The following is a 25,771-nucleotide window of genomic DNA, read 5'->3' on the forward strand; positions in this document are numbered from 1 at the left end:
TTTAACGCTTATTTATAAGAACCAGTCCAACTTCCGATTTGAAGGACCTAAAAGATGTCCGTCACTTGGTGATATGCCTCGCAAACGGGAATGGTCACGTGATCGGAGAAAACTGACCCGCAGGCCTAGCCCTCAAGATTTGTCTTGGTAGCTGTTTCACTCCAAGTGTGTTGGCTGCACGCGTCGTGCGATACCCAAGCCTCGTCCTTGTGATCCTCATGTCGCGGTCCAACAGCGACGATTTTCTGCACACAGAAGTCGCCGCCGTACTGGACGCGGCCGATCACTGACGACCAAGGACTCTGGAAATGTTGAATTAAACCTCGCTCAAGCGTCTGATCCACTTAAGTGCTCGTTGATAATGCACCGTTCTGAAGCGGTAACGAGATGCGGTCGTTGGCGTAAGGGAGCATGGCCGACGATGCATCGGTAGTGTGCAACGATCGGCGTACGGCTGAAACATGTCTGGGCGCAGTCGAAATAAAATGAACGTCTCAAGAAGCTCAAGAAGTTGGCTCCGGTGGGTCGGTGAATGGTCGCCGGCAACAAAAGATTGGAAAGAGTCTGAAGTAGTGGGCTTCGAGCACGTGAGTTTATGGCATGTACTTAAACATAGAAATGCTGCTTATCAAAGCCCAGCTGATGAAGAAAGTCAGCGGCTGGGGCATGGCCCAAAGATTCTCCACAAAGTAAAGGGACCGAAAACGTGAGTGGTTTCGGGACAACTATTGCCGTAGCACGGGGTAGGTTCAACAATAAACAAGGCAAAAAGTAGTCACTTGGTGTGCAGACAAAGCGGTATCTTTGGCGTAGCAAACATGAGAGTTCTGTCTCGTACAGTGGGGCAACACATGGCTACAAGCGTCCATACTGGCGGAACAATGTCAGTATTCGTAACAACGACAAGTCAGTGAACGTCAGGGAAAGGGTCCAGCAGAGGGTCGTCCACTAAGATAAGCCTGACTTCCACACGAGCGCAGACTAGAATGACACGGTGAGGCGAGAAGTCAAACGCTAAGATAATGTCCTTTTAGCAAGAGGCCAGCTCAATATATTGTGACATAGAGCGCACCCCTGTTCACGATACGCGCAGTCCAAATAGCTACAGGCACAATGTATACTGCGAGCTCGCAGGGAAGAACACTAGTTCGCTTTGCGACGTGGTGAACGGTTTTATCTTGCGGCATAGCTTCTTAGAAATTATGGAAAGATCGGCCACTGTATGAAGACATGCTTGTGCGACGGTATCTTGGACAGTAACTTCGATAGCGTGCAAAGAGGAATGCCTTGAGCTTTTATTCGCATGCAGCTCCTGCCTCCGGAACAGCAGTAATCAGTTTTCTTCTTCTGCTGTGTGCCGGCGATACAATGGCGACAGAGGGCGCCATCGAAGAGACGGGGAGTGACGGGTAACGAAGTGACACAAAGTCATTACAACGTGTGGCAGAGGCGCCGTCAAGGAAAAAGATGTCCTGACGGAGTCAAAGGCTGATCAGGGGCGTCGGCGACAGTGGCGGGTAACGTGTCAAGCGATATGCCACAGACAAAGCGATTCTGACTATTCCCCGGTGTGTACCAGTGTCTGAGCTGTGGGAGAACGGGGCCGAAGACATAGCCACGTTAAGCGCAGCTGGACTCATGGGAGACAGCATAAAATTGAGTGGCACTGCATGTCGGGAATAGGAGAGAAACTGTAGTGCCGACCGAACAGTGACGGCAGCGTAAGAAAGCGACGCTGTACCGGGAGTACGTTGGAGAACAGGTGGCAGGGCATCAGAAATGTGGGCTTTAATGACATGAGTGCAGGTGCGAAGCGACAGTCCGGCTGTGCTCGGGCATAATTAAGAGGCGCTTGTAACGAGCATTTCGGGTGATTTTGGACGAAATTAAAGCTAATTTCAACACTTGGTGGCTGTCAACATGGGTAAAGGCGTAGCCTTCACGAGCATTCATGCTGAAGAGGGAGCGATCGATGCCGCCATGTACCACAGAATCATTAGCGTGCGTAAACACTACAAACGTTAAACTCCCCAAATACCACACGTTACCATAGCACGCGCACACCACACAAACGCAATAACGGTATCAGCATGCGCAGTGAGGACAACTCCAATTTCTTACGTACGTAGTGCTTTTACGTTTGGCTGCAAACGGTATTGTAGAACTACCTCTAAGGAAGTTCTTGAATATGTGACAGTTTTATTATTCTGTATTAGAGAGTTTTCAAATATAATACCAATGCGGTATTTCTTGGCAGGGTCACCGTTCCCGTCGACACATTTCGTTCAATTTCAGCAGAGGTATAAGGCTCCGTTGTCGAAATGGCCTCACCGTTCAGTGACTACGTGAAACACAAAAAAACAAGTACGAGAATTTCATGAGTTATTGGGCGCTGACATATAGATCTATAATGAGAACGACATCACGTTTCCGGTGCATATTTATGACAAGTCAAATATATGACGTAATAGTTCTGCGGAAACCCACGAGGTAGAGATAAGTAATTAATTAATGAAACATGAGATATCCGCCCAATCGTAGCATTTCCAACAAAGGAAACCCAAAGGGTTTCATTTCTAGCCGTTGCTACGATAGAGGGGATGTCTCACCTTCCCTTGCTTAAAAATAGCTTATGTAACATAAAATTAGCCTGTTGGTTCTTCATCGAATGTCTATAGAATGAACGTAGCATCCAACGTTGGCGGCTGCAGATCAATATTGTTAACACTTGATGACAACGACCTCCTTAAATCTCCTAAGGCTCACCTCAAGGTCAGAACAGCTTCTTGCAACCAAGCAGACAAATTCACTGCGCGATAGCTGCAGCACAATAGAGCCTACTTACTAAATATGACTGCATGGAAGTGCGCAAAATTTTCCTTTTTACTTCGGCATGGCCATTTCGAAGACAGCACCAAGGAGGTAAAAGAAATAGCTCAGGTAACTCTGGATATGCAAAGCGAAAGCTTGGTTTAGCCTGGTTAAGCCTTGGTTTTACTTTGTTAACCTTTGACATAGCTCTAAGTTTTATACTTAGGTGTACAATCATTGTTAAGCTAGGTATGACGACTGTGCCTATCAGTACCCAGAAATGACTGCGATTAGGCTTTGGTAGACACGCATTGTTTGACGGTGCGACGCCTGTTGTGCCACACGGAAAGCGCAAATGCTAGACATGCAAAGAGACGCCGCGAACATACGCAGCTTCGACGCACAAACGGACAGGGTGCGAAAGCGGTCGCAACATTTATCTCGACTCTGTGACGCCTGCCAGTGAAACAGCTCGCGGGGCGATATCCGCATTGTAGTCACGGACACCTCTTGGCGACGTTGGATCAAAGCCTCCCGCTTCCGCGCAACGCAAAGAAGAGACGGCCCTGTCTCGCTCTCATCCATGACCAACGTTCTTAAATTAGGTCGTCTGGATAAGCGCGTGCGGTCGCCACAGCGATGGAGTGAGCCCCTCCCGTATCCAGCGCAGAGGTGGCGTTGCGATCGCGTTAGGGTTGGCTTCTCCATGTTGACCAGCGGAAGCAAGAATATTCTCTTCAATGGAATTCCGCTAAAGCTGCTAGAGAAGGGCTAATTGAATACCACTTACTCATAAATAAAAGCCGCGACAGTCCCTATGCAATATTGGATGGTTTGTTGCACAGCTCTCAACCAATTAGATAGAAAACCGTTCACCTTGACCAAGATCTTGGGACCATGGCCTCGCATATCGCAGCTACAAAAGGCCACAAAAGCGCTGCTGCGATATTTGAAAGATACAGGGTTGAGTCAGCGTCTGTGATCCGGACTGAGTGACTGAACGATATCCCCGGTGGACTTTCTCTTCTTTCTTTAATCTTTCCGTCCCCGTTTCCCTTTCCCCAGTGTAGGGTAGCCAACCGGGCTCAGTCCTGGTTAACCTCCCTACCTTTCATTTATCATTTGCTCTCTCTCTCTTGTTGTTGCATTCAAGAGGGCTCACTCTTGCCTGTTTCTGGATCGAATCCGAGATGCAACTGCGCTAATCTAGCACAGTAGCCTTTAGTTATCATATGTGCATGTTAAAACCAATGTATAAATTAAGCTTGAAAATATATTTGCAAACTAACCAACCATTTGAGCATTATAACGGGAATACGAAGGCGGCAGTGCTAGTCTTGTACTGCTGAGTGCCACGATAGCGCGGTGCTTCACGTCGGTAAGCGCACCTTACTGTTGAAATACCTGACAGTAACGGCACAATTTATTTGAAGATGCCTCACGTCCGCAGTTCCCTTGGCTTTTCATTAAAATTTTCCCACCAGCTACGAAAGAGGTATTAGAATGAAGGAGGAAGTAATCACGAAAAATTAGAGCACTGTTCAATCCACGACATACCGACAGGATTGTCCTTCTAATATGCACTATTTAGAAAAGCTTCCAGTGCCAATGATGCGTTTATTTCCCAACAGAGTCAATTCACACTTTACATCAACTTCTTTCTCACAGAATCAATAGCTCCGCAGGCAGTCAGCATGCATCCTTTGCAGCGAAATGCAAGAAATCAATTAAATTACGGAGTTTTACGTGCCACAACCATTTTATTATTATGAGGCACGCCGTAGTGGATGAGTTCGAAAATTTCGACCACCTGGGGATCTTTAACGTGCACCTAAATCTAAGTACACGTGTATCTTCGCCTTTCGCCCCCCTCGAAATGGGGCCGCCATGGCCGGGATCTGATCCCGCGACCTCGTGCTCAGCAGCCCATCACCATAGCCACTGAGCAACCACGGCGAGTTGCAGCAAAATGCATTCGCAAGACAATGTAGGACTGCAACACTTCTGCAGTCAGAGTGTTCTTGGGCGTACTGCATCCTACTCCTTGTATACCGTAGCTTTAGAGTTAATCCAGGATTTCCCAGAAAGGCATGCACGCAGAGGCTGTCTTCTTTTTTTTTTTTGCAGTAGATGGGAGGTTTTATTTTCGGCGCTTCTAAACATGTTGAATAAATCCCACGAAAGATACTTAAAGCAGGTTCAAGGAAGGATGCTTAAGGCATCCTTCCTTGAACTATCTTTGTAGTGTTAGAAAAGCTTATGGGCACTCTGTGCACTTCTCATGTTTCAAACAAAGTGTGTTCGAGATAACCACATAAGTAGTACACAACTCAATATTGTGGAGCTGGCATGCTCTATCCATGATCTGGTCTAGTGTTTCCCTTTGCCGGATCACTCTTTGCTGAAGTGCATAGCTTCAACAGCTTAAATTTGGCCACAGCTTGGAGCTGTTCATGTATTGCCACCTCTTCTTTCTTTCCTGCATTCATGGTTTCTTTAATATCAGCACGCACGAAAGTTGGCTCTGTCACGACATTGCCAGTGGTGCAAGTCTTAAAGGTGTGCAGATTAAAAGCATGCATATGTGTGAGAACCTGATGATAGTCGGGTGGACATCATCCCATCCAAAGCATCTAGTGACTCCGAAACATCTGCGAAAGAAAGAAAAGTGCAATGACGTCTGTTTCTCTGAAACATTTCGAAACACTTGCGTCACTGTACCAACAGATATGTGACATATGTAACCTTTCAAAAATATTCTTCATTTCCTACCTCCAAGGGATCTTGGTCGAGTTTTCCTGTCAGGACGTAGCGTCTGCCTCTGGAATGAAGGACTCTGATCAGATCCAAGAGAGACGCAAGTGTCACTCGGAGGGACTCCATGGTAACTTGTAAGGCAAACATGACGGTTCCTTCTCTGATGTGGTTCTGCTCGGTCATATGTACAACTCGAAGGAAATTTTGAACCAACTTAAAGGTAAACCAGTATGTACCATTCATTAGCAGTGCACAAGAAAGTAAAATACCAACAAGTTTTGCGCTACTTTCTGCGCTATTGCACGCTTGTCGAGAAAGCAGCGACATGAGCAGCACATGTGTTTGAACAAGCAAGTTTCATGCTTGGATCAACAGGATACTCTTCTAACTGAAGCCTAATGCGGTCACCGATTTCTCTGCTAGTTACCGTCTAAGCAGGCCGCACCAAGCGTGTTTACTTAGCTAGTGTTTCCTACAATTCATGCTGCCAGTGTACGTACGAACATTAATTCCTGTAAAGAACATGTTGCTATCGTAGTCATTGTTTAGCCTTTCTGGCGAAAGTGACTTGTTTTCGCGTACCATTATTTCTTTTGATGAGCTTCGTAATCCCAAAACGGGACAGCTTCATGTTTAGGACATCAAAGAGATCGTTCGCCGATAATGTGAACTGCGCTCTTCCTTCATAGTTTTCCAGGCTGGGGTGTTGAAGCGTTCTGTACATGCAAGTCTAGTGCGCATAACAGCAAACGAACTTTTCTGAGCGCACGCCGGCAACAGACAGCGCAGACAAACGCCATGAAAAGCACTGAACGCGCCCGCCGAAAGCCGGCGGCTCGATCCCAGCCTGACACAAGCGTCACCTCTCTCTAAGGATACGAGTTCAAGCCGCCTCCGAAGCGTACTTTTCCAACTGACGTAGTCTAAAAACGTTGTCTATGACCAAGCTCGCACTGACTAAGCGAGCGCGGCGTTCCTCTTAGACAGGCGCACGGCAAGTCCTGTGGTCAGGTGGTTATCCAGCTGCCGAGAGCGCATTCGCCACGCCGGCGGGGGTGGCGGCGGATCTCGGCGTGGCGAGTCACGTGATGCGTCGCCAAGGCTGCGGCGCAGCCGCGGTCAAATGAAGGTCAACCTTGCGGCAACGGCAAAACTCAGGTGGAGAAGCTTAGTAAAGCTTTCGCTTAAAAAGAAATTGCTGCAGTGGAGATGAGTTCTAAAGGTGAAACCGGCCACCTGGATCTTACCAGGGCAATCGATTAACATTCGCCTTTGGCGGAGAACAGGAAGCGTTTTTTTTCAGACTTTCAATTACACTAGCAAGGCCAATTTTGCCATACAGATGTTATTCATTGGCTGTTCTTAGGCTGAAGCTTGAAAATCTCAGCACCTTCTAAAGCCAGCACCACAATCAGCCTATGGCAATATTTTAACCCGAAACAACATTATTATTTTGTCTAAAGTTTATATTACCAGATCAAGAGCAGTTGAACTGTGACCGTTATTCGTGTAGTTCAGCACGGGGGGCTTTCAAGGGTGAAGTAGCTGCAAGTGCTGGCTTTCCCTGTGGTAGTAAGAAGCTGCGAGGGCTTTCTTTTTATATAACTTCCTCGGACAGCACAAACCACAATGAGCCAGGGCCAAAACACAGCGATGGTCCTGCACAGATGCGTAAACTTCCCGCCTTTATTTATAGTGATCAAAGTTTGAAGCAACAAGAAAAGCTTCAGAGCTTCGGCTTTGTCCCCGTTACACTGGGTTAAGTAACGCCGCTGCGTGATCTTGCTTACCATCTGCCAAGCGGAAGAGATAAACGGAAGATGGACATGCGGAAGATGGACACGGTGTGCCATATCTGATTCTCTACGAGAGGACAGACCTAGTATACAAGGACAAGGAGGCCACACCTAGCACCTCATTCTCCTTATCTTTTGAACATGGCGACAGCGCAGCAGAAGGAAGCACACCAACATGATTATGATCAGTGGCAACGACGTCGTCGTGTTCCTAATATGTTACCCACTTTACGAACGAAGGACGGAGGACGTAAACACAGCGCCGATACGACAGCAGACGAAGGAAAAAGCACACAACATTACGTACCTACACGCAGAGTAAAAGAGAGGTGGCGAGATTTTCATACTATGACGTGACTTCCGCGGCAGCTCGCCGCCAATGGGTGTGGCCGTTCTGCCGCAGATGCGTTTTACTGCCGCCGGTGCGCATAGCGCGCTTTTTCGCTACTGTGCATAGCGCCGCTCTTAAACCAAGCGAACGAACACAGCGAAGGATGAAACAGTGAACGCGGAGCGCATAGGAAGCTGAAAAACGCGTGAAGGAAAGCGGAGGAGGAGTATGCAGCGGAGCCATGAGGCGGCAAGCGGAGGAGGAGGGTATGACAAAAGAGCGAGTACTAAAGCCTAGTGCGGCGACGATGGCTACGAGATGGCGCCAGAGTAGCGCGCGTCGTCTGTGAACTCTGTCCGCTGTGAATCGCAACCACGCGTCACCCACGCATTGCCTTTCGATATCTCCAGATTAGCGAGGCAGTCGCGCAACATTTCGCCCCGTTTCAAACGCGCCGCATGAGACAGATTGCCCGCGCCAGCGAATACATCACGAAATGAAAACGCCTACAGCGCTGCGCACATATTTCGCGTTAACGAGTATCGTAATTATCGGTGATTTTTTTTTTCATGTTTAGAGTTCATTGTCTACGTCAACTGAGAACACCGTGCGTACTTACCCATTTACTCACCGGCGACTCGCTGCGCAGGAGGCAGGAGCCTGCTTAGGTTGTGAAGCATAAACTGTGGAGGCATGACATGCTATTGCAGTCAAGTGTCCAACATGACAGCTTTCAACATTCAGCATCGCGTATCTCAGCCGATTACTTCCTGATATAAATATTCATCTTCTTATATCATATTAGCCGATGTATATGCCGTCTTTAAATTCGTGGCTCGTTGAAATATTTGTCGACTTCAACAGCATTATGTTATTGATAAAATTAAATGATGCATTTACCATTGGGAAATCAACTCGTTCCTCGGGAATAGTCCCCGAATTTCTGGCTGCGTAACACATGCGAAATATATATTTTGTGAGACATTTTCGGGTATTCGAAAATACCCCGTTTTACTTGAAATCAAGAAATCGCAGCGCATGTTTCTTATTCCCCACTGTGTAACGCGCAGAAAAGGACTCGCAGCATTGTGAAATATTGATATATATGTTAAGTTCACCTGCTCGGTTCGCCAGGCTTTCGCTGAGAGTTAACTGATGTAACGTTTTCATTTACAGATCCAAACAGGAGGTATGCAGGGAAAGCTGTCTTACGAAACATTGTTTGTGCGCTTGCAGGCATACTGGCATTGGCCATTAAGCATAGCGACTAGACTGTACTGGACAGTCCATCTTGACTCAAGAACATTATAGCCACCTAGTGCCCCTACGAATCACAATGACTGGATAGCGAATGGAAAGGAAGTAATTGACGTTTCGACAATGCATTGTAGGGCATAAGCCGAAACTGCAAAGTTGAGGCCACACAATAAGGATTTCATGTCTGCTTAGCAGCAACCATAAGATACATCACAATCCAGATATGCATCCCAAACATACAATAAACAGGATATTGGCATTTCATTTAAAGCGGTGCGGACATTATATTTCTGAGTATTCATATTTTGGCGTTAAATGAAGGTCCTATACCTCAAAAGCCTAGTAAATAAAATGAAAACTCCCAGAGGGCGCTAACAATATAGTAACTTTCTCACAGGTAGTTTTTGGTTTAGTTTACCAGGACGGTACAGTGTAGTGGTGTCACGACAAGGTATCCTCCTCGAAACGAAACCTAATCTAACTGCAGAAAAATTATTAAAATGAATTTTCATGGTCTTTTTCTGAGGCTTGTAAGCATATTTCTTTGGGTACGGAGGACTAGAACATTCGTTTACCGCAAGAAATGAATTGACGAGAATATCGCTTCAGCCCTGCGTTAAGGTTGCCCAGAACTTTTCCGGCGAGGCATTTGTAGCACTGTTTACTGGAACACCACTGCATTTTGTATCAAACTTTAAAAGCGAATATATGGAAAGTGGTGCTGCAGTCGCATGATTTGTGACATAAGTTGTGTCTGTATCTGTATTGCCCCACCTGCGCTTTCTCCCCACTTTATTTAGAAACATGTTGATCGTTTTAAACGCTTCAGTGTACATAACACATCATAGGAGCGTGTAACAAACGTTAAAAGCAAATATTTGTGTCCCCATGCTAGGCAAACTTACGGCGTTCCAAAATCACTACTTATATAACTGCCTGAGACTTAGGTGCGTATTCCACCATGACTGCGTCAGGAGAGCATGCCGTGGCGCTAGTCGTACGTAAATCGGCGCAGAAAAATAACAAACCAGAACACACGAGGTTTCTGCCCATTCTCGAAAACTTGCGGTGCAAATCAGACCAACTAATTCACGGCCGCCTGTGGAAGTCAAGCTTGAAACGGCTGCAAGAGTGACAGTTTATTAACGCTCTTCCACTTGTCATTTATTAATTTTTGGGAGAAAATTCTTAGCGCACTTTTGTGACCAATTTCCTTCAGACGGTAAGCAACGAGAACCGAACTTTGCAGCGTATTGTCAAATAATATCGATGCAATTGGCCGCACGAACTTCGTACGCAGCCTCCCTTGTACAATGCCCAAAATTTACATTTAAACACTCCAGGACAACTTGAAATTAGGGAATTACTATAAAACCTAACAGATGAACCAAAACTGATTCTTCTGCGCTCCAGCTACCGCACTTTCTGTTGCTGAATTTCCGTTATTTTCGTGAAATTTATTAGGAAGAGACAAAATATATCAACAAAAAAGATTCCCTGATAGATAACACGCTCATTGCGACAAGGTAGCATGTGTACCATGTCAAGATAATTTTGTCGTGCAGACACCAAGAAAGGAACAACGTCATATATAAAAAAATATGCATTAGCAGTATAAGTACGCAAGCGCACAAAAAGCTCACATGAGTTAACGGGAACACAAACACACAACATGAGTGTTCTGCAGGTAAAAAAAAAATATATTTTTTAGCCGATATTCAGCACGTATATAAGTTTTACGCTTCTGCTTTCGTTTCCCTACCGGGTTACACCAGCTCTTTTTTAACGAATAATCCTTACCAACCCGCTGATCTTTCAGTGGTAATCGCATGACCGTCATACTTTATTGAAGCTTTGCTTAGCTTGCTTGGTATGTTTTCACCAATCGCAACAAAGATCGTGGCATATTTGACACTCACTTTGCTTCTAAACTCAAGTGTGTTGCCTTACGATGCAGGTAGCCAACATATCAGAATCTTTGTTTAGCGTCTTTCATTACTTTAAGTTCGCTTATGCGATCATTGATCATCTTTTTCTTAGTTCCTGAAGTGTGCCACAGGTACAGCAGTGACACTTGATGTACGTATAGTTCAACGCTCACGGGCAGGCTCTAGACCTCAATCCCAAGTAGTCAAAGGTTTCTTTCCTATTCACTTCCTGGGTGTGTTACTCAATGAGCCTGCGGTTTTGACAGAAGATTTAATGTCTCCGATCCTTCCCGATATCTCATCGACCATTTGTAAACGTTTTTATTCTTTAACATGCATAAAAAAACAAATAATTTGCAAGCTAAGTAGATCATAAAAGTAGCAAGTTTCAATAAGCCGGTAGTGGACGTGCAATAAGCAAGCGCCGAGCGTGGCCTTTACTGAACCGAACTGGTGTCTGAGTGGCTATGACATCCTGCTGCTTAACACGAGGTCGCCGGTTTGGTTCCCAGCCATGTGGTCCCGTTTCGAAGGGGGAAAGGAGTAAATGATGATGATGATGTCCCTTGATTTGGGTGCACAATAAAGAAGCAAAGGTGGTCAAAAATAATTCGGAACATTCCGATACAGAAACCCACCAATTGCAATGAGTTGTGTTTGGATGTACAAACCTATACCTGAATTTTCAGAGTTTTCGTGCTGGAACAAGGTGCACTATTTCCCTAATGTAAGAGCAGCACAATTCGTCTAAGGGTGCGAGGGCAAAAACAATATAAAGCATGATGTAAGCTCGTGGTCGCAACATGACAACAATATCTGCAGAACGTGTATTGAACGAACAGTGGCAAATGTTTAAGCTATACTGTCTCGATGCTGCGTCGCTTCTGAATGGCCGTGCCACTATTTTTCCACATAATTATTCCGTCGGTGCTTCCAAAACCAAACCAGGTTCGGTGAGTGGTCTTATCGCCACGAATAAAGAATAGCAAAAGAAATTCTAGCATTCTGCCTTTAATTTTCTCCGCCGCTTTTAAGGCCGTTCAAGGAATTGAGCACATGTTATGCAAATATGTTGCTTTGCTTCGTCTCCTGATCAGGGTATACTGCCTCCATACGCTGCCATGGCGCAATGATTGCGCATAATAAAACTCTAGGAACCTGTGACATTACACCGGCGCTTCCTGCCGGTTTCCTTGTATTTAGCCTGACAAATCAGCCACATCAGTTCCTCTACCAAATCATTCCCGCCCCCATTCTCACCAGTGAACACGGGTAGGCACGTTTATTGCCTATCATGCGCCGCTCACAATTCGAAAATTGGGATAAGATATAGTGCTAGTTACCTTGGTAATGCAAGTAGCCAGTGTGAGTAGATACGAGGAGCCAGTGCCTGAGTGATCGGCGGGCAGTCATATTTTATTTCTTTGGGAACGGGGCCTTTTCCGGCTACAGAGAAAAAAAATCAGTTTTGTTCCACATAATAATTCATCTTTAACGCGTACACGTCAATTTGACGCGGTTAGATTTAGCGGGCTTGTGGCGTGGCGTGACAGAGAGACGAGGTGGGCGAAGCCCGAAAACGTTTGACCAATAGAAGAGGTCTCATGGAGATAAGGTGTCGAATCAGTAATAATTATTTTTCTTTTGCTCAATTTAATCATGCATATCGCGGCTTAGCGGTGCGCTTCTAAGCACGAGATCGCGGCATGAAACACTGACCGCAGCGGCCTCATTTCGGTGGGGGCGAAATGCAAGAACACCAGTGTACCGTCCATGGAGTGCGCGTTAAGCAACCCCAGATGGTCAAAATTAACCTGGAGTCCCCTAGTACGGCGTGCCTCATAATGAGATCGCGGTTTTGGCACGTAAACTCCGAGAGTTTAATTTCTCTTTTAGATTCGATATTGCCCGTTATTTTTCGTTGTAGTCTGGCGCATCAAATTTCGCTTGGGTGGTAAAAGTCTAAGGAAATCCACGAATTCCAGAGAGACGGCCGGTCAATATGCATAGATTATTCTCATTTCGCGTTAATTTTCCTTTTTAACCATTGGTACCATCGAAGCTGCCGTGCCTTCAATTTCACCTTGATAGGTCTCCGAGTTTGACGAAGGATAATGAGCCTGTAGAAACGGAGGAAAGCAACTTCACTGTGAACGTAAATGAGCCGAAAAGGGCATCTTAAGGGATGTGACCTCCCTTGAGAACACGTGCCAGAAAACCGCGCTCCCTTAGAGTGGTGTAGAAATGTTCAGCGTCCTCCATTTCGCTCCCTCGCGAAAGGGAGATGAAAGAAGGAGAAAGAACCTCAATTCTACATCCTTTTTAAGAGGGAGTTTAGAAGATAGAGGCCTCCCTTTAGCGTAAACGGTTTCTTATTTTATGCTTTATTTTCTTTTATTTTGCATATCTGTGAGAAGGAAATGAGAAAGGAGAGATATATTGTCCAATTGGTTCTTTTTCTTTTTTTATTTCTGCAAATTTATATATTTCCGGAGTGCAAGCTAACTTATTTAGGGCGATATAATAGACGATTTGTTCGTCTCGTCAACCACAATCTCCTGTCGCGCTGCCAGAACCCCCGGTTGGCACCTGACTTCGGAAGCGGGACCATGCAATACTTCGACGGCTTCGGCCGCAGAATGCCCTCACTTCTATTCGTTTTCCCATCAACCAAATGTGAAACTGAAGGCAAAGCCCGCAAAGCGCCACTGTCGTCGGCACCACTGGCGGCTCCTATTTTGCTCATCGTAGCTCTGCGTGTGTGTCTATATGCGTGCTTACGAGGTGCCGTCGGTGAGTGTTTCGTGCACTGTGGAACCTCACAAGAAAGCTACCTGCCCCACTGCGCAGCACGGCGGGGATCGGCCACCGCGTAGCCATCGCCGTGTCGTGATCTGTGTACTAAATTACACTTTTGTGGTTCGCGCAGCCATGCTCGGGCATTCCCTACTGCGCCACGATATGAAAGCGGCTAGTGAAACCTCATCCCGAGTCTTCGCAAAGTCGGACCGCGTACGGTGTCGACTGCTTTGGGAACGGCGCGTTTCTGATTACCGCTTGCCCAGTTCCCTGATGGTTCACGCGGCCTTTTTGATCTGCGGTGGTGAGTACAGTGCGGACCCATTGCGCTATGCGCATAATGCCCACACCATTTATGTCGCGGTGTTGAGACCCATCGGTCCGCTCAAGAAAACTCGAGGAGCCAGTGCCGCGCAATAGACATTTCAATGTTTTTTTTTTTGTTTTTTTTTTTTCAATTTCTCGTGTTTTGCGTGTCAGGACCATGATCTGATTATGAGGCACGGCGCAGTTCGGGACTTTGGAATATTATTTACCTCCTGGGGTTCTTTACCGTGCACAGTTTAATGCACGGCACGAGGGCGTTCTTGCAGGCCCCAGTATCGAAATGCTGCCGCCGTGGCGATGATTTGATCCTGCGACCTCGTGCTTGATACTAAGCAGAACGCCAAGGACACCACGGCGGGTCAAAGAGTGTTGGCGTTTGGTCATCAGGTGTGTTGCATAATCATTTCGCCCTAAGTGTCGAATACGTTGTCACAGCGATTTGTGTCACAGCAACATTATTTTGAAGGCGGCTGATACTGTTATGCAGCGTGAAGAATGCGAACAGCCAGCCTCTTTCTTTGTTTAATGGAGGAACGCAATGTGTGCACGCAATTATGTTCATTTTATCAGTTTTGTGAAATAAGCTTCAAAGTGCATGCATTTTCACTGAGAAGTCTGTACCAGCACTTCCTTGTACCAAATTGTCAATGCACAAAAGCTTGTGCATTATAAATCTTAGTTTCAGGCAGTCACAGCCTGCGTTTTCATAGTCATGTATTGCACGTTTCACCAGTGCTGAAAAGGATAAATGGAATAAATTCAGAGGCCTGCGAATTTGTTTGCTTGGTCAGGTTTTGATGTATTTGAGTAACGTATTCATCTGCAGATGTCGTGCGCATGCATACTTTGACTTTACGTTTCACTGCAATAAAAGAAACCACCTAGCCAACCTCAATTCCTTTTGTTGTTTCTTGCCCTTGGTGTCCACATACCTGAATGTATTCTGAGTTTTTCTACCAAGACAACGGCAGCGCATTACAAATGCTAGAAACATTAAAACAAAGAACAAGGAATGGGGCACAAATGATCCAAGGAGTCACAAAACAGCAAACAGGCAAAGAGGTGAGAAACGAACCACCGGCTGTCTTAAAGACATAATAATAATAATAATAATAATAATAATAATAATAATAATAATAATAATAATCAGCCTGGTTACGCCCACTGCAGGGCAAAAGCCTCTCCCATACTTCACCAACTACCCCGGTTATGTGCTAATTGTGACCATGTTGTCCCTGCACACTTTTTAATCTCATCCGTCCACCTAACGTTCCGCCACACCCTGCAACGCTTCCCTTCTATTGGAATCGAGTATGTAATTCTTAATGACCATCGGTTATCTTCCCTCCTCAATACATGCCCTGCCCATGCCCATTTCTTTTTCTTTATTTCAATTAAGATGTCATTCCCTCGCGTTTGTTCCCTCAAACAATCGGCTCTCTTCTCATCCCTTAACGTTACACCCATCATTCTTCTTTCCATAGCTTGTTGCGACGTCCTCAGTTTAAGTAGAACCCTTTTCTTAATTATCCAGGTTTCTGCCCCGTAGGTGTGTACTGGTAAGACACAGCTGTTATACACCTTTCTCTTTAGGGATAATGACAACCTGCTGTTCATGATCTGAGAATGCCTACCAAACGCACCCCAGCCCATTCTACTTCTTCTGATTATTTCAGTCTCATGATCCGGATCCGCGGTCACTGCCTGCCCTAAGTAGATATATTCCCTCATCAATTCCAGTGCATTGCTACATATCGTAAACTGCAGTTCTCTTCCGAGACTGTTAAACATTAGCTTAATTTTTTGCGGATTAATTTTTAAACCCACCCTTCTAGTTTACCTGCGCAGGTCAGTGAGCTTGCATTGCAATTGGTCCCGTGAGGTACTAAGCAAGGCAATATCCTCAGCAAATCGCAAGTTACTAAGGTATTCTCCATTACCTCTTATCCCCAATTCTTCCCAATCCAGGTCTCTGAATACCTCCTGTAAACACGCTGTGAATAGCATTGGAGAGATCGTATCTCCCTGCCTGACACCTTTCTTTATTGGATTTTTGTTGCTTTCATTATGGAGGACTATGGTGGCTGTGGAGCCGCTATATATATCTTTCAGTATTTTTACATACGGCTCATCTACACCATTATTCCGTAATGCATCCATGACTGCTGAGGTCACGAATAAATCAAACGCTTTCTCGTAATCAGTGAAAGCTATATATAAGGGTTGGTTATATTCCGAACATTTCTCTGTCACCTGATTGATAGTGTGAATATGGTCTATTGTTCAGTAGCCTTTACGGAATCCCGCCTGGGCCTTTGGTTGACAGGAGTCTAAGGTGTTCCTGATTTTTTTTGCGATTACCTTAGTAAATACTTTGTAGGCATCGGAAAGTAAGCTGATCGGTCATTAGTTTTTCAAGTCTTTGGCGTCCCCTTTCTTATGGTTAGGATTATGTTAGTGTTTACCAAAATTCCGGTAGTATCGAGGTCATGAGGCATTGCTTATACAGTGTGGCCTATTTTTCTAGAACAATCTGCCCACAATGCTTCAACAAATCTGCTGTTACCTGATCCTCCCCAGCTGCCTTCCCTCTTCGCATAGCTCCCAAGGCTTTCTTTACTACTTCCGGCATGAATTGTGGGATTTCAAGTTCCTCTAGACTATTTTTTCTTCCATTATTGTCGTGGGTGCCACTGGTACTTTATAACTCTCTATAGAACTCAACCACCTGAACTCAGCCACTTGAACTATCTCATCCATATTAGTAATCATATTGCCGGCTTTGTCTCTTAACGCATACATCTTATTCTTGCCAATTCCTAGTTTCTTCTTCACTGCTTTTAGGCTTCCTCCGTTCCTGACAGCATGTTCAATTCTATCCATATTATACTTCCTTATGTCAGCAGTCTTGCGTACCCGCCGTGGTTGCTCAGTAACAATGGTGTAAGGCTGCTGAGCACAAGGTCGCGGGATCGAATCCCGGCCACGGCGGCCGCATTTCGATGGAGGTGAAATGCGAAAACACCCGTGTACTTAGGTTTAGGTGCACGTTAAGGTACCCCAGGTGGTCGAAATTTCCGGAGTCTTCCACTACGTTGTGCCTCATAATCAGAAAGTGGTTTTGGCACGTAAAAACCCATAATTTAATTTTAAAGCAGTCTTACGCTTGTTGATTAACTTCGAAAGTTCTACCAGTTCTATTCTAGCTGTAGGGTTAGAGGCTTTCATGCATTGGCGTTTCTTGATCAGATCTTTCGTCTGCTGCGTTAGCTTACTATTATCCTGTCTAACGGAGTTATAACTGGCTTCTATTGCACACTCCCTAATGGTGCCCATTAGATTGTCGTTCATTGTTTCAACACTAAGGTCCTCTTCCTGCGTTAAAGCCGAATACCGGTTCTGTAGCTTTATCCGGAATTCCTCTATTTTGCCTCTTACCGCTAACTCATTGATCGGCTTGTTATGCACCAGTTTCTTCCGTTCCCTCCTAAGGTCTAGGCTAATTCGAGTTCTTACCATACTATGGTCACTGCGGCGCACCTTGCCGAGCACGTCCACATCTTGTATGATGTCAGGGTTAGTGCAGAGTATAAGGTCCATTTCATTTGTAGTCTCATGATTTGCGCTCCTGCTTCCACTTTTGCCTATCCCGCTTGCGTAAGAAGGTATTCATTATCCGCATATTATTCTGTTCTGCAAAGTCTACTAATAACTCTCCCTTGCTATTCCTAGTGCCTATGCCATATTCACGCGCTGACTGGTCTTTAACCTCCTTGCCTAACTTGGCATTGAAGTCGCCCATCAGTATCATTTATTTTGCTTTGACTTTACCCATTGCCGTTTCCACGTCGTCATAGAAGCTTTCGACTTCCTGGTCATCATGACTGGATGTAGGGGCGTGGACCTGTACGACCTTCAATTTGTACCTCTTATTAAGTTTCACAACAAGACCTGCCACCCTCTCGATAATCCGATAGAATTTCTGTATGTTACCAGCTATATTCTTATTAATCAGGAATCCGACTCGTAGTTCACGTCTCTCCGCTAAGCCCTGGTAGCACAGGACGTGCCCACTTTTTAGCACTGTATATGCTTCATTTGTCCTTCTAACTTCACTGAGCCCTATTATATCCCATTTACTGCCCTCTAATTCCTCCAATAGCACTGCTAGACTCGCCTCACTACATAACGTTCTAGCGTTAAACTTTGCCAGGTTCAGATTCCAATGGCAGCCTGTCCGGATAACAAACAACTAAAAATAGAAAGGTCCTTTATGTTTACCGTTCCCTAAACGTTGTGAAGACTTTAGTGTTGCTGAGAAAGCGTAAAATCCTGTAATTATCGATGTATATAAATTCTTGTGCGCTGTTTACCCATGCAATCAACGTGTGATGTATGCTGGGGGTGGCCGGGCACGGATGCACCGAGGCTAATCTGCTCGCCCACGAAATCGCCACATTCACAACAACAAAAAATTTCAACTCTTCTATAGCTGCACTTTCCATGGATTGAAAACGTTTGATTTGGTAGAAAAATTAAGACATTATACGCAATGCTTGTAGGACAACCAAACCTCGAATAAATTTCATCAAATTAGGACACACTTAAGCATTTCACCATCGAGAATAAAATCACGAGAAATCGATCTTCTTTTCTGTCGACTAAGAATTGAACACACTGTATACACAACTTCTTTCCGATTGGCGATGAACCTGCTACGTACTTAAAAGGAAGATGTCCGGACACCAACCAAAATGGCTTAAAATAAATAGTAACGTCCCCCCACCCCCGGGAACCTTGTTCACAATGAAACAAGTGGCAGAGCTGGTGCCCCTTTTGTGTGCGGCTCAATACATGACTAAGACATTTGGCATGCCTTGGCGGTAGATTGCCTTCGTTGCGATTAAGAATGTGCGCCGTGGTTTGGATAATTAGGGACTCAAGATAAAGACGCGAAGAATGATTTGGTTCCTTGGCAATCACGCTAGATTTCTCCCAGTTAATCGTATGTGACGTGGTTGCGCAGTGCTCGGCCAAGCCATTCGGTGCGACGTGTTGTTTCTGGACGTCACTCTTGTGCTGTTTAAGTCCTGTTTAGAAATCGCTGGTTCCTCCGACGTAGACAACCAACCACATGAACGGTTCGTACGCGGAATGGCATACACCACCCCTCGGAACTTGTCCTTTCCCAAAGGGTATTTCACATGTAGGAGCTCGTGTCTAAGCTTCCGGGAGGCCACGTGCCCAGCCTGCACGTCATATGACCGCAAGACGCGTGCAAGAGTCTTGCTTATGCCGGGAAACTGCGGAATCGAAGCCCGTTTTTCGTGGGGTACAGGCTGGGTGGGTACTGTGCGAGCCAGTTGGCGCCCTACTGAGTCAATGAAGTACTCAGGGTGTGCACAAGCCGCCAATTTCTGCCGCACACGTGCATTGTCCGTCATGCGGTCTTCCGCTGTTGTGCACACGTTTTTCTCCCGACGAAGAAGAAGATGATGATGAAGCAACATTTGCTGGGCCCGAAACAAATTGGTGGTGCACGCAGGCACTAGACGGGAAAAAGAGCCGACAACAGACCACTTTTGCGAAGCAGAGTGCCCCGATGTGTAATTCAAGGCACCCGTGGTGGAGCCGGAACGTAACTATCTATTTTAGACCATTTTGGTCGGTGTCCAGACCTCTTCCTTTTAGGTATTCATCATCCCGAGCAGGCGGACTTCCGTCATACTCTCGACTTCAGCCATCTACATGTAGTAGATGTTATGAAAGCTGACCGTAATGCACGTCTGTGGGGAACGTCAGTAAACAGAAATCGAGAGAAAAAAAGCAATTTCATTTAGCATATCGACAGCCTATCCATTTACGTCCAGCAGTTTCTTGGCGCAAACCCAAAATTCTACAGCAAGCCTGTTTGATATTTTTAATGAGGTTGTTACACTAAACATTATCAGTCCAAATGTCACGCAGTACGGCCTTTTTCTAGAGGCTGCTACTGTGCTAGGTACACCTAATACAGCACGTGTCTCCAGGACCTTGCATTCAAGGGCCCTGATGAGGCGCTAGTCCATTTACACATTTTGTTACATCGTCCCTGCGTAACAAAACACTTGCGGTCATAGTTGAGATCTCTCGTCATTGTCCTTGCTTCAATCATTTGTATATTTTACACAATTCACAGTGACTTATTTTAGGCCTATTTACAGGCATGCCACATAAACCACTTAAAGTACATTTCTCAATTTCATAAACGATTCATTGAGAACCATTCACTATGTGTATGGCGCTCTTTGGTCATATCTCGCCCTTCCTTCATAAAACCCCATACATCAATCTCTTCGTTTATCAGGGAACGGTCCCGGCATACATAAATCGTTAATTTCTTTTTAACTTCACATTGATCCACGCCAACGCTGGCGAAAAATCAAAAGGAGACAAAACGCTTATTTGCTTCACAGCAAGGCATAACACATACGGTGCATGCAAACCGAAAGGCAGGTGCACAAACAGAAAAGTGCCACAATTTTCAAGTTTTTCCGTGCCCTAAATAGTTCTGTAATGGGAATTATGACAGCGTATTTCATGCATCCATACTCCATTGTATATTTAAATAAGGTGTTCTGCCGCAATGTTTACAAAGCCTTATCTAAACGCATTGCGCTGGCAGCCACGATGTGTCATCTGGCTGACCTTATTACGAAATTTCCGCGTCCTGGCCTTACTGCGGTACAGTATTTTCCTGAAATAATACAGCGAGACCAACGGGAACAGGAAATATTCATAAACTCACTTCCTTTCTTTCTCTTCTGTTCCACATTCAACTGAATGTGTGTTTTGTAAAATGGTCCTGCAGGAGAGCACTTATTGCAGCTTCAGATATTTTTTTTAATATATACGATGCGCACTTAGTGCATATAGCTTGCACCAAGTAACAAGAGCTTACCTGGGACCCCAAGTAATCCAAGATAAGGGTATTCTATGTCGAGAGCCTCGCATTGTACTCAATGGCTGGAACGAGCGAAAACGAAAATACCCGAAGCTGCAACTTTCAATTGTGACGTGGCAAAATTCAATTTCATATATATGTGCGTCGCTAAGGTTTGCCTTGGCTGTGCAAGATAAACACGATACTCTGTTCACCTTTCATTCGTTGAGTACAACAAATGCAGCTAAATTCGTGTGAAGTCCCATTAAGTCCTTGCCTTCATATATAGAAATATTAAAGGTGGTGCGAGGGTTGGCATTTAGTGCAGCATTTCCTCTCAATGGTGATGTAAAATTGGCACGAGCTCACAACGGATGGCGCATACCATGTTTAGCTATTGCATTCCACTGGTAAAACTCTAAGAAAACGAGCAAGGAGAAAAAAAAAACCACCCAGGTGTTTTTACTATAATCATTCCGAAGCAAAGATTGCTTTGCCCACAAATACTTCGGATGAGGGGGGAGGGGGGGGGGTTCTTGAGCTTAGTGAACTCTGCAAGGATGTGTGCTAGAGTACCTTCTGATCGCCTGCAAAATGGGCATGAAGTGTCATGCTCTGTCGGGAACATCTTATGCAAGAGCACGGGATGCGCTAGCGACCCCGCTTGCGTGCGTCGCACAATCGTTTGCTGCTTTCGGCTGAGTTGCGGATGCGGACGGGCAAGCCTACATCTGCCGCTTCTGTACATTTGGGATATGTCTTTGTAATTTGTCACGGGGTGCGGTAGCTCTGGCTCATCCTCGGCCCGGATTGACAGTTCTCGGGCATAGTGGTCGGCAAGTGCGTTGCCTTCCACTTGCGAATGAGCCGGGACCAACACGAGCTCAACGGCCCGTCCCAGTTATTTGCGTTTAGTGAGGATCGCTTGTGCCGCGGGAGAGATGTTCCCCTTGCGGTCGCTTGCCTAGACGGTATTGGAGTCTGTGACCATGGTCCTCCCTCCAGGTTGTGCGTGTGCGAGGGGCACGGCCACTTCTGCTTCGGCTGTATTCGTCATCCGTATCGACCAGTTTATCGGTGGTGATGACAACCGCCGTTGCCCTGGTGCCGCGCTTGCGAAGCGAGGCGTCACGCTGCAAGCTGACCGTCACAGAAAGCCACCTAATTGATGGAAGGGGTCAACGTCAACGGCTTCCGTGAGAACAGCGCCGACTTCAGAATCTCAATTTGCTTCGGGGTTGCGCAACATCCGAGGGGAATTCCAGCAATTTGCTGGGATGTCATGGACGGGGATCTGCGAGCACTTCGGCCTTTACGATCGGCCGAGACAACGTCATCAAATTTCATCTTCTAGTTACCTAGGGAAAACAATTGCTAAAATCAGACATCTTTGATGCAGTGTGCGCTCTGGCATATAGTGTGATCAGCCGTGCAATGTTCTCCGTATTGGAGCTTGTATCAGCATGGGCCCATGCTTGCTGTTGCCAGAGCACGAGTGCCAGGGATTTATTGAGCAGTTGTTTGATATAATGAAATGAGGCAACGCCTCCTCAGCTAATGCATAGGACACGTGTCAGACGCGATACGATACCGAGTTAAATTAAATTCTGGAGAGGTACATGTCAAAACCACGATTTAATTATGGGGCACGCCGTAGTGGGGCACGAAGGAATATGTTTGGCCACCTAGGGACCTCGAATGCACACCCAATGCATGGGACACAGACACTTCTGCATTTCGACTGCAGAAATGCGGCCGCCGCAGCGCCGCGCTTCCCTCCCGCGACCTCGTGCTTAGCAGCGCCATGCCGTAGACACTAGCAGCCGCGGTGGGTTCAGACACGAAGTGCGCTCCCATATTTACGGAACGTTGATCGTACAAATATTGTCAAGACGGCGGAAACTGGAAAGACAAAAACATTGGTCAAAAGGAAGAGTAACAAGAACGGTCTTATTGCCGAGCGTTAGTCACTTCGTCGTCACATGGTCACTAGGTTTTCTTCATATGCCGATACTATTCATATCGCCATTGCCTTTGATGCACTGCAGACGCAGCAAAATGTAAAATAGACCAATGCGTTTACCTTCAACCTGCAGAACTCCCCTCCTTACAAAGAATGAACTCAGAGAGGTAAAGACGGACGACGGCATGGGTCCGCTTAATAAGTTTAGTACGACGCCCCGGTATAGTGCAGGGCGCGTAATATAATTTAGGCACTCAGGCGTCGCAGACATGCGACCTTCTGTGTGAAGCCTGAGTCAGAACCCCCAACTCCAAAACCGGGCCACAAAAGATGCAACTTTTTCAACTACTAAGTGACTATAATAAAACCAATTGCTCCGGCATGTCGCTAAAGAAAAAGAAATTGCTGGTCACTAAATAGAAATATTCGTCCCTAAACAACAAGAAAGTCGCTAAAGCTACCAACGAGATCGCTAATATTGCAAAACTGCTCGGCACGTATAGCAATATAGAGCGCATCTGTCAAATGAGTCAGTTTCGTTTGATGCTTAAAGCTGCTTTCTGAAATTAGAAAAAAATATATACATTATTTGCTTCATTTGTGCTTTGGCTCCTCCGATGTCTTTTGTTGATGCCTTTAATGCATGTTATGACATAAATCACTGGGGAGAAATGGCTAAATATGCAGCTATGTTACCACTTTCTAACGAAGCAGCTCCTAGCTATTGTCGCGCACAACTTCGTAATCAACCGCAGCAACGGAAGTGGAGGGAATCCCTACTGAATTCATTGCCTTGAAATTACAGCCCTCATTGCAGTGAAATATTACTGTGTTATTACGCACATCTGCACCAAATATGAAAGATGATTTCATGCACAGTGACTAGCATTCATTTTTGCTGCTTCGTGTTTTGCTTCCTCTCTATGTGTCTGTTCTCACGCCTATTAAATTGCTCTTCTTTATTAGGCATCTTTGTTATTTATTTCGCTTTGTTCTGTTAAAACATTAGTACATTAAATTTAAGTCATGTCAAGCATTTTCACTTATAAGGGTGTTCCACTGTTACGATTGGCCAGCGGGGTAGTGACCTTATAGCCTTTCTTACACCACTGCGATTAATCACTTCGTGAAGCTAACAATGCGTCCCCCTCGGACAGACCTGTGGCGACAGTAAAGCAAGACATGTTTGGCGGATCGAGTATTTGTTGGTCCACTATCACCGACATGGATTAATGGGAGCCAAAAACTCCTGGAAAAGGGTATTCTATGGCGTTTCCTCACCAACTCCGGCAACCACCACGCGTCGTTCGAGGGACGCTCCCGCTAACAGCTGGGTCATCTTAGGAACCAAGACGTGCCAGTCTGAGTCAAGCGTGACAATCCATGTCTATGAAGCTCCAATGCATGCTGTGTGCTCAGTGAATAGAGGTGCGGCAGTAATTGTGTGAACCCTTGCCCTCAACATGGTTCCTTCGATGAGTTCGGACGCTCCGATTGGACAAGGGGGGGCGGGGGGTGCGCGAGGGACGGCAGGTCTCCCTGTCCAACAGATCTAGGAATAACAGAAGGGATCTAGGCTAACTTTGTCAGCTGATCTGGATGCTTCAATTTAGTCATGCTAGACTAAAGAGGCGTAACGTTCTCCACTCTTCATGTTAATATTCTAAATAAGTCCAGGACTCTTCGTGCTCGATCAGAACATGTTCCGCCATTCAACAACGTCCTTGGCGTGGATGAGTAGGACGGCCCTTTTGACATGCCCGACCCTAACTCTTCCACCACTTTCCTCATTTCGCCGGCGTACATTCGGTATTCCGCCGGCACCTCTAGACGAATTTTGTCCACCACGAACGCCATTGTGGCGCGAACCTGACTGGCGACCCTTCGTCTTTCACGAATGCCACCAATCGCTCCCACTAATTGCTCATTTTTGATGCCGTTACATTCGAATTGAAGTCTCCCTACTTACTGAGAGCCCAGGGGTTTCTCTCTCCATCAAATTTATGATTTCCTCTTGCTGGTTCGATATTTGGAAGGTAGGCATGGCGATGTGTTGCAGTTCGTTCACCTATAGCAAATAATTCATATGCGGTCATTGCGAGGAAGGCGAGCAAACAATTGAAAACTTTGTGTGCAATTACGATCTGTATTGACGCGAAAGCATTATGTGCCCTTTTACCCAAAAATTCGTCGGCTTGATTGAAAGATGGCAGCAATAATTCCCGACTCGGCAAAGAGTAGTAAACACGTCAGAAAATGCTCCGATTGTCGTCACATCTCTCAGGGAGGATTCTGTAAACAAGGTAAATGAATGGCTTTGAAAAGAAAGCTTGGTATATTTAGGTCTGGGTATGAATTGAACCCGGGCCTCCGGGGCGCGAGACGAGAACGTTTCCTTGGCAGAACGGCGGCTGTATGGTTCTGGTTGCCTAAAGATGTTCCTAGTGCTTGCGTCATTGCAATCCTCACGTTCATGAACTGTTTGTCATAAGAGTTTTACGTCAGACTTGGTAATATTAACTTTATGCAAGCAGCACAGAACACCCTTATGAATTTCTCTTGGGCAAGCAAGCGCATTGAGATGCTTTGGTGCAGTTTAACTGGGCCTTGCCGACACGCAGTTAGAACGCAGGCGAGAGCTTGCACGTACAAGGAAAGCGCAGAAAGAACATTTCACCAAAGAGCCTATAAATAATTTCTCATTTCCAGACGTAAACAGCCGTTAATGTATATACCGAACACTTTCATTCAAATGAACAGTCATTTGTTATTTCTTCTTCTGCAAACTACACGTGAATTGAAAAGCAAACTGACCATAAGTGCCGGCTGTTCACATCTGAAGGCTTGTGATGAACACTTATAACTCTTTTTGACAGGCAG

The 25,771-nt window shown here is 45.8% G+C and overlaps 1 long non-coding RNA gene across 2 annotated transcripts; it reads right to left on the reverse strand.

The window, feature by feature from the left end:
- Nucleotides 1–4,594: 4,594 nt before the first annotated feature.
- Nucleotides 4,595–24,941, reverse strand: LOC140216443 (uncharacterized). 2 transcript variants are annotated; one of them, XR_011893116.1, is made up of 4 exons: nucleotides 24,861–24,941; nucleotides 20,947–21,011; nucleotides 5,584–5,632; nucleotides 4,595–5,462 (listed from the first exon to the last, which is right to left on the reverse strand). It is a non-coding gene; the product is annotated as an uncharacterized lncRNA (long non-coding RNA). The 2 variants fall into 2 exon arrangements; XR_011893115.1 differs by lacking the exons at nucleotides 20,947–21,011; nucleotides 24,861–24,941 and adding an exon at nucleotides 12,224–12,322.
- Between the last annotated feature and the right edge of the window lie 830 nt (nucleotides 24,942–25,771).

Source organism: Dermacentor andersoni, chromosome 3 (genome assembly GCF_023375885.2).
Source record: "Dermacentor andersoni chromosome 3, qqDerAnde1_hic_scaffold, whole genome shotgun sequence".
In the NCBI taxonomy this organism is placed as follows: Eukaryota; Metazoa; Arthropoda; class Arachnida; order Ixodida; family Ixodidae; genus Dermacentor; species Dermacentor andersoni.